The sequence below is a fragment of the Camelus ferus genome, chromosome 3 (genome assembly GCF_009834535.1).
Source record: "Camelus ferus isolate YT-003-E chromosome 3, BCGSAC_Cfer_1.0, whole genome shotgun sequence".
Taxonomy (NCBI): Eukaryota; Metazoa; Chordata; class Mammalia; order Artiodactyla; family Camelidae; genus Camelus; species Camelus ferus.
In genome coordinates, this window is record NC_045698.1 from 35,251,714 (window position 1) to 35,271,706 (window position 19,993).

Consider the following 19,993-nt stretch of genomic DNA (forward strand, 5'->3'; position numbering starts at 1 on the left):
CAGCAGGTAGAGTTGTTCTCTGTTGACTTTCAGGTGCTAGCTGGCTCCTTGTGTCTGACTGAACTTTGAGAAGTAGTGCTACTCTAAATCAGTGTTTCTCAGTCAGGGGTGTTTGGCAATGTCTGGAGACATTTTTGGTTGTTATAGCTAAGGGAGGGAGATGTGCTACTGTCATCTAATGAGAAGAGGTCAAGGATGCTGCTAAACTTTTGACAACGTACAGGACTACCACCTCCCCACCCACAAAAAGAATTATCTCACCCCAAATCTCCATAGAGTTGAGGTTGAGAAAGCCTGTCGTAAACCATCTGTGGGTAACTTAGCAAATTACAGTGAAAGATTGCGTTAGCTTGTTCCTGGTTAAATAATAATACAGGAAGGTTCAAGCTTGAAGATGTCAGAGCGTACTGACTTGGAGGGGAGTTGTCTTAACCCTGCCTCCCATGGTAGACCCTAAAGCTTGGAAAGTGACATGACAGAGAAAGGGTTCTTAACGTTTTTTCAAAACTATTTTAAAATGAATTCCTCAGGCATATATTTGCATCCTCCGTTCTGTTCTCATAGAAAGATTTCCATTTCAGGATGATCTGGGATGCCGAGTAAGGAAAGAAAATGACGTAGGATTTCTGGTGGGATCTGGTGCCACATCATGCTTACAGACACAAATCCACAATGAGATCCAAATTTTAAAGATTAAGGGCTTTTTCTTCTAGCTGGAAAATGGGGCAATTAGTATTTAATCTAAGACATTAGGATTGAATGGAAAAATCAGGAATAAAAACATTCCTACTTTTTGTACTAGCAGGAAATTTATTTTTTGTATGATCAGATGGTGTTTAGCTTCTCTGCTTCCATCCCTTCCTAGGGATGTGTTTTGAGCCCCATCCAGTATTGCCACGAATAGAGACTTGTTCTCTCATTTGCTTTTTCATTGATTCAGTAAATGCTTGCATATTCCCCAAAGTGCTTAGCACATAGTGAGTATTCAATACCCTTTACACCGTGCTTTGTTCTAAGAGAGCCTCCAGTTGCCAATAATATGTTCTCCTGTGCCCTCCTGAAGGATAGGGGCTGTAGGAGGAGTAAGGGCTATTATCCAAGGTTTCAGGGCTGCCTGGCACAGTGGAGGTCAGTTGTATTAAACAAGAGGGGACCAGTGGGGCTAGAATTCAGCCCATGCACCCCTTCCTAAACTGTATACCTGACCCAGAGCTATGTTCACCAAAGACACTGACCATTAGCCAAGCCATGCTCCCTGTGGACTACATTCCTCCAGAAGGGATGCCTCTGCCTTCAGCAGAGGTTAGTGGAGGTTCTGGTGTGCACTCTTTCCAGGCACCCAGAAGAGTACAGGTTTCCATGCCTCTCTCCATGGAACTTGGAGTCCACTGGAAAATTCCATCACCTACAGAGGCAAAAATGAATTTTAGAAAACTGTAGTAATTCAAAGCAAAACAAACAACCTATTTTCCTGAGGGTATTTGAATTTGGCTTCTGACAAAAATAAGCCCATTTCAATGACATCATACAGCCATGTTTATCTTTTCCTGCCATCTCCATTTAGAGCGAGCTCAGTTCTTGTCTCTGGCCAAAACGAACAGCTGGACCCCTTTTGCAACATTAAGAAGCCACTCTTTTATTTAGTGCTGAGAAATCTCTTTAAAGGAATGTTTCACAGAACTGTGCTCAGTGCCCTGCTTTTCTGTAGGGAAACAAATCCAGGATGGTTTTAAGGGTAATCAATTATCACAGAGTCAAAGTTCATATCATTAAACCAGGTTATTGTGTCAGTGGATGTTTCACTTAGTATGTATTTAAAAGGGCTGACCAACTCCTTTTTCACTTCAATCTCTGCCAATAAATAAATGTTAAATATTATAGTCCACATGACTGAGTCTATTTTCCTCTACACAAGGCTGTTATTAATGTAACTTTTATTGAGCACCTACTGTATGTAAGCCTCAATTTTTGGATGCTATGGTGAATGTATAGGTGAAAGAGACACTCTTTCTCCTCTCTGGAAGATATTGGGAAGCTATCACCCCATATAAAATATCTGAATAAGCCATGTGATAATCACCACTTGCTGAAGGAGCCTTTAGAAGTCAGAGGAGGGAATCTGAGAGGAGAGAGATTTGAACTGGGCTTAAAATGATGTGCAGGACTTTTCTGAGTAGATGTGGCAGCAGCAGAGTTGCACATGATTGATTATGCTGTACAAGCTCTTGGGGGAGCAGCCACTTTCACCACAGCTATTCATTATCAGTGAATACCATGGTCCGCGAGTTTCAGCTCCCACTGCAAAACCCAAACCAGTGCAGATGGCATTGTACATTGACCCTCTTTAACAGAGAAGACAAAATCCTTATCTTTACCTCCACTCCGATTATACAGAAAGGGATCCCAAGAAGGCTGGCATGTCCTTGCTCTGGCCAGCAGTCCAGTCTCTGAAAAGTTTGAGGGGCTCATGGCAGTCTTGGGAAGATGCTAGTCATTGGTCCAATGAGCATCTGATCCTGGGAGTACATTTCCCTTGTACGATCCTGCATTCAATCTCACTCCCCTTCTACCTCCTAGGCCATGTTTCTCTTAGCTCAGCTTCCCAGAGATGTGCAGAGGCCAGGGTAATGGATCCAGACAAAACATGTCCTTGGCAGAGATGCCAAGATAAAGCCCTGAAGAACAAAGGAAGTCTAGCAGATAACTGGCTTGTTCTGAAGGAACCCAGAAGGTTATGATTGCAGTGACTTGTTGACACCAGCGGGGGATGGAAATTGGGCCTTGCAAACTGAATCCCAGCTTGTCTGTGTATCTTGGTGGCCTGGATGCAGTCAAATCTGGCATGCATGCAGGTTGAGTGAAGGCTGGGCGCAGGATGCTGTGGGGCTCCTTCTCAGTGGTGTGGCCTTTCCCAGGAACCCAGCCAAACCAAGAAGAAGGGGGCTGAGCCACACAGGGAGCTGTGTGCTCTGACCACCAGAGGGGCTGCTTCAGGCCAGGGAGGGATAAGGAGATTTGTCCTGGTTTCTTTGAAAAGAAAATACACAAGTTCATTCTATTTAGCCAAGCCTCAGGCAGATAAGAAGTATCCCTTCCAATTCAGGGCAGTGTCTTTCTGATACTAGAACCACTTGGTTTGCTAGCTAAAGAGGCTAAAAACCTCAGGCTTCCTGAACTTGAATCTGAGAATGGAACCTGGCAAATTTGCAAAGTTTAACACACGCCCCACATGAGTCCTCTGCCATGATCAGTAAAATCCTGCATCTAGCTACAAATAGGACTGGGAAGCTTGTGTTTTGTATACCAAGCAGGCGTGGTGGTTTCCAGAAGAACTAAATCAAATTCAAGACATTCACTCACTTCCCCAAACATATTTAGATCCTGAAGCTGAGACACTGCGATGATTTAGAACTAAATAGTTCACTGACTGCAGTGGTACCACACCTACCTCAGCTAGATGCCTAACAAAATATTGCAAGACAATTTACACATTGGAGCCTCCATTTTTGCATTTTCAAAAGGCTAGAGTTGGCTGGTTGAACGGAGTTGGAACCAAGAGTTCATCTGGTTTTGTCTGGGTTGAACACAGGACCCTGACAAAGGAAATGGGCTCCAGTAACCAGTGACCAGCATCTGCTTTTATTCTGCTGAGGTTTAGTGGTTGAGAACCTAGGGTTTGATGCAAGACCTTCCTGTTTGTTTGAAACCAAGCTCTGACACTCATTGGCCATATGACTTTTGGCAAGTTACTTAACATCTCAATTTTCCCATATAAAAGGGAGTGTGATAATAAGATATCCCTCATAGGTATTACAAGCATGTAAAGCACTTAGAATCGTGCTGCCTGGTGGAACACTCAATAAATGTTGACTGTTATGCATTTTATGGATGAATCTTTGGAAGACCGTCCAGCTTAATCACTGAGAGCTCCCCTGGGGCTCAAACATACACTTTACTGTGTATGCTGGGAGAGTAAACTATGTTCTTTTACAGTCAATGAATATTTACTAAGGCTCTAACTGTACAAAGGTAGAGAGAAAAGGCATGTATTTTATCTTCATGCAGCTATTAGTCTTGTTGGAGGATACTCATTTTATTGTTGGTTTACTTGTTTGGAATTGTACAAAGCATTATGAACAAGAGAAGCATCTGTTAGTCCTTGGAATCCTTTCTTCTTTGTTTTCATGGCAGAATCCTATTTTGATCCTGACAACAGTCCTGCGCAAATCAGGCAGTATTTAGGAAGGCACTTTTCAATATTCAATGGCTTGAGGGGTTCTCAGGAGGCCCTTGGAAGCCAGTGGGGGTGGGGGGGTAAAATGAATGTAAGGGTTTCCCTGTCCCTCTTCCAAATACACATACACACATTTCCTCGGATCAGAATATTGTTCTAATGGATCTGAACTTCCTCAGGAGGCTGTCATTAAATCAAGATTCTGCTGGGTGTAGAGGGTGGTATGGAGGAAGAAATTCAGCATTTGGCTCTTTCCTGTAAGTTAGAACTTCTGAGAGGATGGCCTTGGCATAGCTCTGAGGCTTAGGAAGGGGAGGCAGAGCCTCAGGGCTCTTTCTCATGGAGGTATTTGTTTCCCTTTGTTTGTTTCTTTTAATAACTTGGAGCCCGTAAACAGTTTAGTCCATGGTCCCAGAGGATAAAACCATTTCTGAGCACCTACCTCACATAGAAACTTCACTCAGAATTACACACATAAAACCCACAAACATTGGGATGAAAGGAGGGAATCAAACTTCAGATTAAGGTAAAATGCGCTACAAATCTGAAAGATAAACAATACACTCTAACCCATTTTATAAATACACTCCATTTAGAAATATTAAAAAATTATTGACCTTTTCATTTATAAAATAAGCATTTTTATAATAATTAATGCTTATCACTGTATTAGTTTCAGTGCAGTGAAAATTTACTAATTGAATTTACTTAAAAATTTAAAATTTTTGCTACATATAGGATCACAAACTACTGAGCTTTAAATTTTGCAGTTTTAAAGCAGCCAGAAAATAATTTCTCAGTGATGAATTTCTGAATTTTGTGTTCAGAACATCTTTTCCTTCCTCACTGATAGTTATAAACACATTTTGTGTTTTTGAGAGTCTGAAAAACACTTGTGTTAATCTGGCCTATTTGGTGGAGAGTATTTCCAAAGATGGGTTTATCATAATCAGAAGCCTTAATTATTGTTATTAACATAACGGATAAGACTTTTAAATCCATTATCTCAGAAGCTTTGGCACTGGAATCTAAAATAGACCCTATAAGCCTGCAGAGGGCCCTTCATTTAAACAAGACACAGATGCCTCTGTGGTGTGAATAAATGAGATCTTCAGGCCTGAGAACAAGGGTCCCTGCTCCTTTCTGAACGTTCACCCGGCCCTGGGGGGCTCTAACGCTTCCAGATCCTCTACCACTTCCCTGTCCCCATGCTGGCCCCCACCTCTCCAGCCCAATAAGGACAAGAACTGGCCTTTTGTTTTTCCTCTTGTTTTTCAATAGATTTAATTTTGAAAATGCTGGCATCTGTTCAATATGAAAAGGGAAAATTTAAGAAAATAAACACAGAAAATAAAAACAATACAAAAGCTGCCAAGTTTCTAAAGCACCTGCTTCAGTTCCCAAGCTTCCCTGTAAAATCAGTGCTGGATCTTCGGCCCCGACGCGGAGGAGTGGCACCCCATCCCGACACATTTCCTGGTATTCTTTTCTTGCTATTTGCCTTGTTTTGTGTTATTGAAGCGACCTTTCCACAGTGGTCTTAGAAGGTCATCAACTGCAACATCTATTTCAGGAATGGAAAATACCCGCTATTGATTGTTGCGGGTGGCATACGCAGTGGATGCTGTGGCGCTCCGCCGGGATCTCTTTGCTGAAAGAGGCTTTATTCGGCGAGTTGGCGGCTGATGATCTGCGCCTGGCGAGCTCCTTTGGGTATTACCCTGGCAGAGAAGAGCCACCTTGCCCGAAGCCTCGCCTCCACCCAGCAAGCCTGCGTCCAATGAGTGTTGAGTCTTAAGTGTTTCGGGGTGTAAGGCCCAGGCCCCTTGCCTCTACGCAGGCAACCTCACTCCAGGGCTCCTCAGGGATCCTCCGAGGCCTCGGCCATGACAGTATCACGGTTCCGCTTCTCCTTTGCCCAATGCTGCTTCCTCACCCCTTAGAGATGGGTTTCCAAGAGCTCTTCACAATAAGCCTCGTGCATGCAGATTTCAGGGTTTCGGTGTCTGTTTCCCAGAGAACTGATCCATGGCAGACAGGGCTGACTTCAGTGGCCTAAAGACCACAGCCTCCTGCTCAGAAGGGCCTCGCATTGGGTTTGATGCTCCACTGTCGTCATCCTGAAACTCGCAATAACTTTTGAACTTTGAGCCCCCACATTTTCATTTTGCACCAGGCCTTACAAATTATGTAGCCTGTTCCAATGACTCAAGGGAAAAAATGTACCTGGAGCGTCATGTTGAGAGGGAATCTGCAGTGTCCCCAAGCTCTGTGGGAATGAATGCTGGTTGATGGGCCAGGCTGTGTCACAGTAGATGCCGGGAGAGGTGAGGGCAATGTGGGCACTAACTGCTTCCTGTCCCAAATTTACTGAGCAAATGCTGGCTTAGGAGAGCGGCTCAGCTGGGTGTTTCAATCCTCTGGGACCTCTCACTTATTTCTTTTCTCTGGTCTAAGTGAGACCTGGTTTTAGTCTTTCTAGGTCCTGCAGCTTTTGATGATGGCTGTGCCAAGGGCACACTCTGCTCTCCAGCCTTTTCCACCAGCAGGCACACTCACACGTGGGCCTGAACTAGAATGTGGGTTTTGAAGTCTACCCATTTCACCTTCACACTTTCACAATGTAACAATACCTCACCTGTTAAAGAACTGGGTGCTTGACATCTTACAAGGTCTTCTTGGTGCAGTGATTTTGACTCCGGGACATTTTGGCATGGGGAACAAATCAACGCTGGTTGATGGGCCAGGCTGTGTCATGGCAGATGCCGGGAGAGGTGAGGGCAATGTGGGCACTAATTGCTTTCTGTACCTAATTTTCTGTCCCTAATAAACTTTCAGTGAAAAAAATTCTGAGTAATGTGTGTGACAGAAACATCACCTCCTCTCTCACTTTCTCTTCTGGTAGCACTTTTACAAAACTACCAAATAAACATGTACATCTTTCATACCTCAAGACCCACACCTTTCCTTATCTCTATCTACTCTGCTTCTTGTCCCAAACCTGCCTCCTTTCCCAATCAAAATTCCTACTCTTAGGGTTGCATCAAAAATAAAGACAGAAAAAATAAAACAATCAGTTTATTATTACTAAGTGTTCATCTAAACAGACAATGCACCCAATTTTAAACTGGCAATAATGGCATATACATAGATATAGATATAGATACAGATAGATATAGATATATTGAGATATATATTGATATATGTAATATACATGTATATCAATCACTTGAGAATACCTGACACATATAATAAACGTGTATAATATATTTGTATATATTATATATAATATATAATATATTTCAAATATTAACCACTTAATCCTTGCAACATATTGAGGCACAAAGAGGTTAAATAATTTGCCCAATATTACTCTGTAATGCAAGTGGATGGGGCTAGGGTTCACCAGGCAGACTGTGCTTTTAACCACTGTGTTATCTGCACATGTGTCCTCAAGTCAAATGATGAGGACCTCACCAAATTTATTATTTTTTACTTTAAATATAGAGTTTAAGATGGATTAATGAAAGGCAGTGTCCAAATATACAATTTGATCAAAGCTACTCATTGACAGATGCAAATGGAATTCATTGTGGGGCAGTTGACATGTGGCAACTAATAAATGAACTCTGTCCAATCTGGAAAACACTAAGAATATGAGCAGAACATCTGTGGAGAAGAAACACCATAGATGTGCTTAAAGGTGTGAGGACTGAGAGAAGAATTTTGAGACTTTTGAGCCTGGAAACAGAATACAATGGCAGAACTACCTTCAAATATCTGAGAGGAATCTCTCATAATTTTCTTGTCAATTGATCATGAATAAAGTGTTGATATCAGAATTCACGTTAATCAAATGTCACTTGGGTTCATAAGAATAGCTCTTCAGATACTTTATTGAAAGAGGATTCCTAACAAATACAAATTTTGCTGGTTGATATGAGGAATGGGGTGGGGTGGGGTGAGGTGGACGAGGTTCAAGGATAAGGAGTGGAGAAAGGGTAGATGAAAACTATAGTACAAACAGCACATACTAGCCAAGAGGTTTCAACAAAAATGATAAATGAGGAGATATGAAGGGGTGGAGTGAGAGTCAAGATCAGGCAGTTGACATTTCCTGGTAATCTTTTTAAAAAAGTAAAGCTGTGTTAAAACAGCCTTTTGGAAGTACCCTCCTTTGGCTCTGGCCCTCTAACATACAGAATTACTAGGGTAATGTGTAAAGTGCCTACCATGGTCCCTGGCCCTCTGGAGGGTCTCCATGTTCTGTATAACTTTTGACAGGCTTCTCTTCTACCGGTCCCTGCTGAGCCAGCCCAAGTCAGAGGCTAGAGGGCTGTTCTCACTGGTCTGCTGCTTTATCTTCATCCAGCAGGAAACCCTGGACTGCTCTCCAATTTCTGTTAAGACTTCACCCAGTTTTCAAACTGATGGATTGGAGAGGCAGAGTATGTTTCCCTCTATTGCACAATCTCTGACAAAACTGGCTTTATGATTCTTACACCTACTGTGATTGCCTATTTTGGAATTCAATACCTATTTGTATTCTAATTCTACATGGAGCTTTCTTGAAGAATGGCTGCATGTTGACTTTAATGACTTAAAAGTATCCTGCCAGAGGTACTTTCTGAAAAGTTTATGGTTTTTTTGTAAGAACTTGGTCATTTTTTTTCCTGGCCCATTGGTATACAAAGGTCAAAAAAAAAAAAAAAAAAAAAGCTTTGGAATTGGAGTCAGATGATGTGAATTTGTGCTATTTTTCTGACATACCTGTAAGTTTTATAAACTTAGAGAACAACTCCTGGAGCCTCAGCTGTCATGTCTAAAAATGGATATTACTCCTCATATTTAATGAAACATGGGACAGCTGAATAGGATTTTGTGAAATTTTAAAAGTTTGGTGAAGAATTCTCCTTTTAGGAGGAAATCTGTATCTACAAGACTGACTCTTGGGGAAAAATTGTTGATCAGTGACTGGCACTGATAGCTAATATTTATTATGCACTTACTGATGTTTTGTTTTGTTTTATTTTATTTTGTTACTAACTGATGTTTTAGATGTATTACCTGATTTCAGTCCCCTAACATTCTTGCAGAGTAGGTATTTTTATTGCCCGCCTTTATAGATCAGGAAAACAGAGCACAGAGAGAGTCAGCAACTTGCCTAAGGTCACCCAGGAAGAATGTTAGAAGCTGGGATTTGAAACCTGGCCACATTCCTCTAGGACCTGACTTTGTAACCATGAATCCCTTGAAGGCTGGAAGTAGGGACCCTCCCCTCCCCAGGACCAGCTACGAGAGCAGTAAATCTGTCAAGACATAATGTCTGTCTTTTAAATATATTTTTACCTTTTTTAACACCTTTATTGTGGTATAATTTCTATACAATAAACTACACATATTTCAGATATACACTTTGATGTATTTTGATAGATATATACACCTATGAAACCACCACTCCCCAAGAGGTGCAATTTTTGAATTCCCAGTTTATCCTTTCCCACCCCTTTTACCCCCTTACCATAAGTTTATTCTCTATGTGAGTCTGTTTCTGTTTTGTAGATAAGTTCATTTCTGTCCTTTTTTTTTAAGATCCCACATATAAGTCATATCATATGGTATTCTTCTTTCTCTTTCTGGCTTACCTCTCTTAGAATAACAATCTCTAGGTCCATCCATGTTGCTGCAAATGGCATTATTTTATCCCTTTTATGGCTGAGTAGTATTCCATTGTTTAAATATACCACATCTTCTTTATCCATTTATCTGTCAATGGACATTTAGGTTGTTTCCATGTCTTTCATGGCTATTGTAAATAGTGCTGCCATGAACATTGGGATGCACGTGTCTTCAAATTATATTTTTCTCTGGATATATGCCTAGGAGTGGGATTGCTAGATCATATAGTAAGTTTATTTTTAGTTTTTTAAGGAACCTCCATACTGTCCTTCATAGTGGCTGCACCAATTTTCACTCCCATCAACAGTGTAGGAAGGTTTCTTTTTCTTCACACCTTCTCCAACATTTATCGTTTGTAGGCTTTTTAATAATGGCCATTCTGACTGGTGTGAGGTGATATTTCATTGTAGTTTTGATTTGCATTTTTCTAACAATTAGTGATGTTGAGCATCTTTTCATGTGCTTGTTGGCTGTCTGGATGTCTTCTTTGGAGAGATGTCTATGTAGGTCTTCTGCTCATTTTTTGATTCAGTTGTTTGTTTTTTGATATTAAGCTGTATGAGCTGTTTATATATTTTGGAAATTAGTCTCTTGTCAGTCACATCACTTGCAAATATTTTCTCCCATTCTGTATGTTGTCTTTTCATTTTGTTAATGGTATCCTTAGCTGCACAAAACCTTTTAAGTTTAATTAGGTCCCATTTGTTTATTTTTCCTTTTATTTTCATTATTCTAGGAGCTGGTTCAATACCTTTTATTTATTTTAATATGGTTCATTTAGACAGTATTTATCTCAATAGAGGGGAATATAAATGTAGAGAAAAATAATGTCTACATTTTGTAAAACCTAATTGGAAATGAAAATTTAAAAGTCCTGCCATGAATTTCCTAACTTGGTCCTCTTGAAGCTGACAGTGAAACTTTGCTCTCAGAAGTCTTGATGGATTGGCCGCTGGGGGCTTTCTTAACTGGGGAAATAAAACTTTTAAATCAGGAATCTGGGGAGATGAGCATTTTAAATGCAGGTTTATCATGTTAAAAAAATTCAGAAGAGCTAACACATTAAAATCTGTATATATATTTATAATTTATGTAAAATGGCAATCCTTATCTTGTGGCTGATCATAATAGCTGATATATCATAGGTGTTCAATAAATACCTTTTAAATGAGCAGATGGATGAATGTGGCAAAGCCAATGTCAATACCAGCACTTGCCAAAATAACAGTATCTAATGTCTATTGATGACTTATGTGTCAGGTATAGCTTAAACATATAGCACACCTTCTCTCATTTAAATCCTTAAGCAACACTAGGAAGTAAGGACTATTTTAAACTTTTATTTTGCAGATAAGAATACAGGGACCAGGGATATTTAGTAACTTATTCAAAGTAAAGTTGTATACCCAAGATTCAAACTTGCACCCTATGGGTCCAGGTCTATCCTGGAATCCACAAGGATGTGCACTCTCCGAGAAACAAATCTCATCTGGGTCTGATTAAGCTCTGCTTAGTCACTCCCAGAAGAGAAGTGGTCTGCAGGCTTTCTGGAGGGGCCTCTTGGAGTTTAGTGATGAGGCTGACCAAGAAGGTTATGTGAGGACAAAATGATGTTGGGTAATGAGTGAGGATGGGCTATGGGCCAGGCTGTGGACTAAGGGAGCTGTCACTTCCTGTGGCTGAGGAGGTGCTGCTCCTTCAGCAGAGTTCTGCAGGGAATCTAATGAGAAATACGTTTTTAAAAGTGAATGAAATACAGTAACTATGGGCCTCAGGTTTCAGTACCTAAATTCAATATGTTGTCCAACATGTACCCTGGTAAAATGAGCAAGGGTCAGAGAAGCCCAACCTCAAACACCTTTTTAAATTATAAGGCCCACGCCTTGGGAGAAGAAGGATCACCACTGTCAGTGGATATAGGGTCTCCTACCTTAGGTACTGGCCCTCTAGGAGGTCCTGGATTGCCCAGAACAGTCCTGACAAGGCAAAAAGTAACTCCCAGCAGGGGATCATCTGGATGGACTTTAAAAAAGATTCATAAAGTCTCCCAGCTTCTCCCTGTCATAATGACAGAAAGGAACTGTGGTGGCAACCCAGGAGAAGGTTCTCCTAAAGCCCTCCAGGATGGTGTGGGGTTGGGTTGCATAATAAAACCTCAAAATCTGTCCATTAAAATCAGGTTGATTAAAAAAAAATCAGGTGAAAATAAAAAGCAGTTCCTGAGCTCAGTGTGCACTCACCTCTCTGCTTCTTGTCATGAGACTTCATCTAAGGATACAGTACCACCTTGCTCCTCACCAGTGTCACGCCAGAGCAGTGCAGGTGGGTCCTTCCACAGGAGTGGCTAAACACTGTCCAGTTTGGCTCAGAATTCCTGTTATATCTTAACATATTATTATAAATAATAATATATTAATATTATGTATTACAATATATTGTATATCAAAGCATTATATATATATATATATATATATATATATATATATATAAAATATACGTATATATAAACATACACTACTCGAATCCAATGGCTATAAAAGAGACCAGAGCTTTCAATAGTATTATAAAAAGCAGAACTTTTTTTTTTTCCTGAATGAAATCATGCCTGGAACCTCAGCACAGAAAGTGAAGGGGTGCTCTCTAGTTTCCTGGGTAGGTGGAATGGGGGGTAGTTGGTGGGGTGATGGGTGGGGCTGGAATTGGGGCCATCCCAGAGGGGTCATCCCTGAAGAGACACCAGGGAATTAAAGTTCTCTGAGGGATGATCCACCCTTTGTTTTGGGGTCCTGCCTTGTATCCCTAGACTTAGTCCAGGGCCTGACCTGTTCAGCATTTGTTGAATGAAGTGAGGAAGAAGAAGGGAACAGGGGTGGTCACATCTGCATTCTCTGATAACTGGGCAAGGACTTCAGGGTGGGGATGAAGAACGGCTTTAAGTTTTGGAGAAGCCATTGGGCAGGCAATAAAACCTGTGTTTCTATGAACCGTTTGTTATTCTTCCTTCTGTTGCTAATGACTGATACTAATGTTTATTAATAGGCTAGTCATGTGTGCATGTATTTACATCTGAGTCTCAAGTCTTTTTTTTTTTTTTTTAAAGAACCAGCTATTTGGATCCTCCATCATCCCAAATGCCTCTTGGAACTCCTTCCAGGAGTCCCTGTAGGGCAGAATGTAAGGTTTTGTATTCACTGCACCCAATTCACTGCACCCTCTGAATGGCTCTGATGAACTTCCTCACAAGACCCTATGAGACATTTTAAAAGTAAAATGCCTGTAGGAAGTTTCTGAGAAATAAATGTGGGCTTTTTTAAAATTAGTGTTGTCTTCAGAAATGAATGTTTCATTTGATGATATCTAACATCATCCTGGAAGAGGGTGATGAGATTTGCAGTGATTCTAGATGTTCAGAGTTGGTTTCACTATTTTCTGAAGGAGAATTGAATTAGATGACTGCAAGTAATAGCATGCCAAGATTTAGCAATGGGTTTGCAGAATCCTTTAGTTACGTGTAAACATTTTCTGGTCCTAAAGTCTTCATCTTACTGCCAAAGGTGGAGTGGTGATTTAGTTGGGAAACATCGTATTTATCTGGGAAACATCAATAGCATTTTTTCTCACCTACCAAGTCATAAAAAGGATTTCATGCTTCAAGAACCAGGCATTTTCTGCTCTTATTTGCTGTTGTATTCTAGGCATCTAGAACAATGTCTTGTAAGTGGTATACACACAGTAACTAATTTATGAGTGTATGAAGCATGCTTCTCTGCAAGTCCGTTGTGAAATTCAGGCACATGAGGCCAAAAGGAACCAGGTATCAACTTCTTTGACTTCTCAGACTTTAAACATTTTTTTCTCATCTGTGGATTTATTCCTTTACTAGGGTCCACCCAATTACTCCACATTTTTTGAGATGAATGGGATAGAAAAACCAACTTCTAGATCCAACCCAATAGAAAAAAAAAACAAATAGAAATTTGTAGAAATGTTAATTCCCTGATAGTATAGAATAGAGGGTCCCAACATGTCCAAGTATAAGGATGTCTATTTGATATTAAAAGTTTTTGCACATTGTCATCTAATGGTTGTATTTTTAGTATCCAGTGATCGCTTTTTTCCATAATATGTTTCCTCAATTAAAAATTCAGTCACATTTAAAAATAAATTTGCATTTTATTAATCAAAACCACATCTATAGAACTTGAAAAATAGTTATATATATATAAACACTGATTTATAACAATGCTTGACACACATATAGATTCATGGACTACTCTATTCCTTCCCCCCTGGTCCCAAATCCTATGGTGGAACTAATATAGATAGATCATATTGTATTTGTAAAGAAAAACTACTTTTGGTTAATTTACATAAATTATTTTAAGGAATGAAGTCCTAGTAGTACTAGTAGTAATAGATGAACACACTATAGCTATTCACCATCCTGAGACTAAAATTTTGAAGGGGTAAATTCCTTGAGATAGGAGAAGGGAAGGAAAACAAATGAGTCTTTCTCTTGCCTGTTTCTGACTTTAGCACTTTCCTGTCTTCCACATCATGATTCAGGACACAGGGCAGACATCTTGGAGAGCACCCCACCTGTGTTCTCTATTGTTGTCTGTGAGCCACCAACAGGTACCATTATTTTATTCATTCAAGAAGCCACCCTTTCAGGAATGTATATTGCTTCTTGGCCCCTGCCTGGTCCCTAGAAGTCCTGGGCAAAGAGCCAGGAAAAGAATGTGATTGCTCAGACGAAAATCAATGGGCTGGGATTTCTTCACCTTGGGTGACTCCAGTCTACTCAAGGAATGAACTGAATTGTCTCTGAGCAGGGAAAATAGTACATCCCCTTTGGATTCACTCCCTTATTTATAAGCCATAACTTCAGGAACAACAAGCTGGAGGACCTGCCAGCATCCTTGAGCCAGCATCTCAGCTGATGTCACAGTTAACAGTCTGAAGTAGGGGCATGGGAGGGAGGGTGAGTAGTCTTGTAGGACTGAGCCCTTAGCCTATGAAATCAGATGATATCTCCAGGTAGATAGTATCAGAACTGAGTTAAATTGTAGGACACCCAGCTGGTGCTGCAGCTGGTGGGAAAAAAACCCTCACACATCTGGTGTCAGAATTGTTGTGACTATGGTAGTAGTGTAACAGTAAAGGAGAAACACAAGGAAGGAGAAGTGAGTTTCTCCTACACAGTGAAGGTTATTAAGCAGGACTATTCCTGAAAAATCTGGTAGAGGAGCTGACCTGGCCATGCACTCTTTTGTCCTTGGTGCTTCCTCTTCTCTCTTGGCTATAGCATTAACATGGTGGCCAGAGCGGCAGCTGCCATTCTGGGACAAGAGGAGTACTGAGGTTGTAAAACTTACGTAGGCTAGTAAAGCACATAGAACAAACTTGGGCCCTTAATATCATGGCAGAACCTCTACAGCAGCCCAAACTACTCATCACTGGACTTAACTTTCAGGAGAGAACAGTAAATTCCATCTGGCTCAACTCACTGTTATCTTGTGGACTAAGAACTTTGATATTACCTGGGAGCTGGTTAGAGAGGTAGAATCTCAGGCCCTTCCCTGGTCCAACTCAATTGGAACGTGCATTTAACAAGATCCCCACATGCTTTGCATGCACACTTGCACACTGAGGTTGGAGAAATGCTGATCTAGATGTAGTTGGTATATGTAGCCCAGTCTCTCTGTTTATAAGAGATACAAGAATAATGCATCCCACTTGCCAGTACTAAAACATAATAAGAATCACACAATCATAGGGTAGAACAACTACAGGGACCTGAGTTCTTTGTATACAAAGAAAGGTAGCTTCCATGCAAATTAGTTAATTAATGTTCCAACCACCACACTTGGCACCAGGGATATCCTGGCTCTCAAGTTCATAATATAACAAGGGAGACATGTAAGCATTGCATTACAGTAACTGTTTACATGCAACAAGAGAGAGATGCTCAGATGTTTGGGGAAAACAGATGAGGAATCTAAGCCTTACCTCCTGGGCTATGGAGCAGGTTTAAGAAAACTTCTTGCAAGAGGTATCACCCAAGTAATTATGGATTATCTTGCTTCTTCTTCTAGCTTCAGGGATGCAGAGGCCATCCATTGTGGGCTTAGTCAGCCTAACAGCCTCCCAGAGGAAGAGTTGATGCTTAGAAAACACAGATTTCAGCACTAATGTCATCACCTTATGCCATCTTTAGTTTCTCAGTTTATAATGTGGACTTCTTGGCTCCATTTTACAGTTGAGGACAATGTAGATGCTGAATAGTGAGTGTATTTCAAAAGACTCGGTGTAGGTGACCAATTAAGTCTATATGAGGATTTAGCATTCATTGAACTCTAATATCTTCTCAATTTTGTCGACATTGGGTTTCAAATTCCATCATTGATTAGCTATTTCTATTTATCTGTCTTCTCTGAACAATCTGAAGTTGGAAATCCTTTTGATAGATGTTTAGAACGTATCTTCCTCTTCTCTTTATATTTCTATTTGATATTCTTCAGTTCATTAGATTATTAAAAATGAAATCACATTTTTGGATATTTGTGGTTTGGCTGGCTAGCTGGGAAACTGTTTTCTGGCATTCATTAATGCTTTTTTTCTTTCCATTTAAAGAACATTTACTGGATTTGGTACTTGAAAAAAGAAAATGCCAAATTAAGAAATGGGAGGGAGAATAAATGCCCTGTGCATGCAAAAACCCAGAATGATTTTCTTCTCCCAATTTTTATGAATTTGACAGTATTGAGAATGGGAACATTGTTTCTAACAAAATCCAAATTTTTATTTCTCTCTCTAATTAATATGGCTTTAATTATTTCTTCTTCTTCTCCTTCTTTGTCTTCTTCTTTCCTACTGCTTTTCTGAAATGGCTTTCTAGATTCTGATCTTCTTCTTCCTTAAAATAGACCAAAATAGCCTTGGTGGTGAATACTATCATGGAAGTGAAACAGACAAGGACTCAGCTTGCCTCATGCTCGTGGTGTGTCTACTTCTCTATAGACAGTGCCTGGGTCCACAGCTGACTGTTTCCCACTCCCCTAAGTTAACTACAACAAGGGGAAGACAACGAGAGCCTTGAAATCTTTTTGTATTCTCCTCTCTTCCGAAGAACTCACAAGTTCGCAAGTATTCAACCAGTGCTAACTAGAGGGTGTTGCCAAGCATAACAGACTATACACAAATGAACAAGGCCTCCCTCATATTGCAATCCCAGCAGAAAATGATGCAGCAAAAGCAATCCCCAACCCTTGGTTGCCTGCCACACAAGTACTTGCTTCAAGCTCTGTATTCAGCCAGTTCTAGGATGCTGCCACCTTTTCCTGTGTTCAATACTTGGTTTACAGCCACAGTCCTCTCCACCCAGAATGTGTTATTTGGCTTTAACAAATGCAAGAGGAAGTGCCCTTCCCTGCACAGAAATCCAAACACAGGGTGAAACCACAGCTTGTTTTCAACAGGCCTCCCGTTGTGAGCCCTCCCAGCTGTACTGCCTTTCTGAAGTGATTTGGGGACTGGTGGTTTAAAGCAGTGGCCTCTGCCTCTTCCTGAGGATGCCTCTAACAAGGATCTTGAGATCATTAGTCATGATCTGAAGATTTACCAGTATGGCTCACTGAACCAGGTCATGCTTTGTCAGATGTGAAATTCTGATATTCTAACACATGGTTTGTTTGCAAATTGTGCTTAAATAATATATAACAATATAGTGCTCTGGAGTAGTGCTTTATTTATGGCTTCATTTACTCAATAATTTTTAAAAATATTTCTTGGACAGTGATTTATTTGTTCAGCATATTTTTTTTGGAAGGGGAGATAATTAGGTTTATTTATTTCTTTATTTTCAGAGGAGGTACTGGGGATTGAACCCAGGACCTTGAGCATGCTAAGCATGTGCTCTACCACTTGAGCTATACCCTTCCTCCCTCAGTAATTGTTTATTAAGTGACTAATACATGTCAGGTTCTGTGCTAGGTGCAGCAGTTACAAGGCAGAAAAGAGATAGCATTGCCCTGTGTGGGCTATGGATTCAAATCTGTCTCATCTCCGTTAAGTTGGCTGTATGAATAGATTATAGTGGGGATGCAAAAGGAGTGGTAGATTGAACTTAGGCAGGAGAATTGCAGCCAGCATGTAAGATACCTTTTTGTAAATTGGAGCCTCATCCTCTGGGCTCATTTGGTTCCCACACTAGAACATGGGATTTGGTGAGTAGAATGTGGGCTGGATTTATCCCACACTCACCTCTGTGGCAGGTCCTGATCAGGACAGCTTTCTTTAAGGCATGGTGCTTGAACTCAGTCCTCAAAGATATAGAGGTGTCCACTGAGAGGACAGGTATAAACAGAGCATGCTAGAAGGAGGGGACCATGGAGCAAAGAGATATGACACCACCTGGCACATTCTGGAAACTACAAGCAGTTGAACTTGGAGGAAAGGGGCATAAAGGGAAGGAGAGGTGGGCAGAGGCCTGGTTATAATCAACCCTGTGTTCCAAAGAAGCAAACTTTTCATTCTGAAGATTATGGGGCAACATTGAGGAAGTTCCCAGAAATGAGTGAGATGATCTTATCACTCATCTTCATGGCAGCATTGAAGTGGGTATCAGGGGTTGAAAACAGGGATAGAAAGAAGACCAAGAAATAATCCAGGTGATTATTTGAGTGAGTTTGAACTTTGAATGGGCAACAAGGATGGAGAGGTGAGAATAGATTTGAGAGAAGAGAAGGTGGTAGAACCTGCAGAACTTGGGGTCTGGTTGGATTCTAGAAGATTAACGAGATTTGGGTGTCAAAGATGAATGGCTCCCAGGTATCTTACTTGGGAGCCTGGATGGTTGCTGGTACTGTTCAGCTAAAAAGGATGCAGGAGGAGGAGGAGCTTAATGGAGTGCTCTTAGAGGAAGATCACTGGGTGCTGTCTTACTAATGGCTACTGTCTGTTTATGGCACTGTTCTAGCAACAATGATGGGCGTGGCAGGCAAAGTGCAGAGAAGCTTATCAGTCCTCACTTCATGTCATAGATGACTAAGGAGCTTTTAACTAGATCAAATCCAGAACTTAAGCTGCCTACCCTAACATCACACAGAGAAAAATATTCTTCCAAAACTATGGCTCCATTGGCTCTGACCCTGTCTAAGATGCCAGTGTTTGCCATTGTTCAAAGGGGCCATGGGGTAGGCCATTAGGTTAGCCTAATATAATGCATCCCCCTGAAAGGAAAGCCCCTGAAGCACGTGATTCGACACGTCAATACCATTGACTTGCCCTACAAAATGGGAAGACCACATTCCTTAGCTCTAATAAAATATGCTACTCTTCAGCTGCAAGGTGTGCATACACTCATGTAGTAAAAAAGTGGCCAGGGCTGGAGTTCATATACTTTATATTTCTTCTTCTAAGTTCTCAATTTAATGGGGGTATACATTTTTGAACTTTTTTCTTATGGAGGATTCCAAACATGTATGAAAGTAGAAGGGATAATATAATATATCCATCCATGTGTCCATCACCCAGTTTCAACAGTTACTGAGTTATAACCAATCTTGTTTCCTCTGTACCCTGCCAATATTCCTCCTTGTCCCTCGGATTATGGGCTATTTGAAAGCAAATCTACTGAAGATATATAGGTATAATATATATTTAGTGCATAAAATATTACATAGTATATAATATAAAATATATATAAATATATTTTTATATAGACTTTTTATTTTGGAAGTTTTAAATCTAAAGACTTAAGATTTCTTTAAAATATAAATACCGAATTTGCCCTATTACTAACATTTCACACTAGTAAGTTACATTTGTGACAGTTAATGAACCAACACTGATACATTAACTATAATGTCCATGCGTTAGTCAAATTTCCTCAGTTTTCCCCTAATGCCCCTTTTCTGTTCCATGAGCCTATTGGAGGTATATTTTACTCTGCATTTAAAAATCATTGTGGCAGAGGCAGGTGGGAGAGTATAGCTCAGTGGTAGAGCACATGCTTAGCATGCACAAGGTCCTGGGTTCAATTCCCAGTATCTCCATTAAAAAAGAAAAATTGAAAAA

The 19,993-nt window shown here is 40.5% G+C and overlaps 1 protein-coding gene and 1 long non-coding RNA gene across 9 annotated transcripts in view; one reads left to right on the plus strand and one right to left on the minus strand.

The window, feature by feature from the left end:
- SNX18 (sorting nexin 18) overlaps nucleotides 1-19,993 on the plus strand; it is a 233,651-nt gene that overhangs the window by 75,885 nt on the left and 137,773 nt on the right. The window lies entirely within an intron of this gene.
- The window catches only part of LOC116661010, a 130,553-nt gene that overhangs the window by 44,931 nt on the left and 65,629 nt on the right, over nucleotides 1-19,993 (minus strand). For 7 of the 8 annotated variants that reach the window (XR_004316777.1, XR_004316778.1, XR_004316773.1 and 4 more), the window contains 2 exons: nucleotides 12,154-12,296; nucleotides 1,236-1,405 (listed from right to left, as the gene is read on the minus strand). This is a non-coding gene — a long non-coding RNA (uncharacterized LOC116661010). Of the gene's footprint in view, nucleotides 1-1,235; nucleotides 1,406-2,375; nucleotides 3,028-12,153; nucleotides 12,297-19,993 lie in introns of all 8 variants that reach the window. The other variant, XR_004316776.1, reaches the window with a different exon arrangement.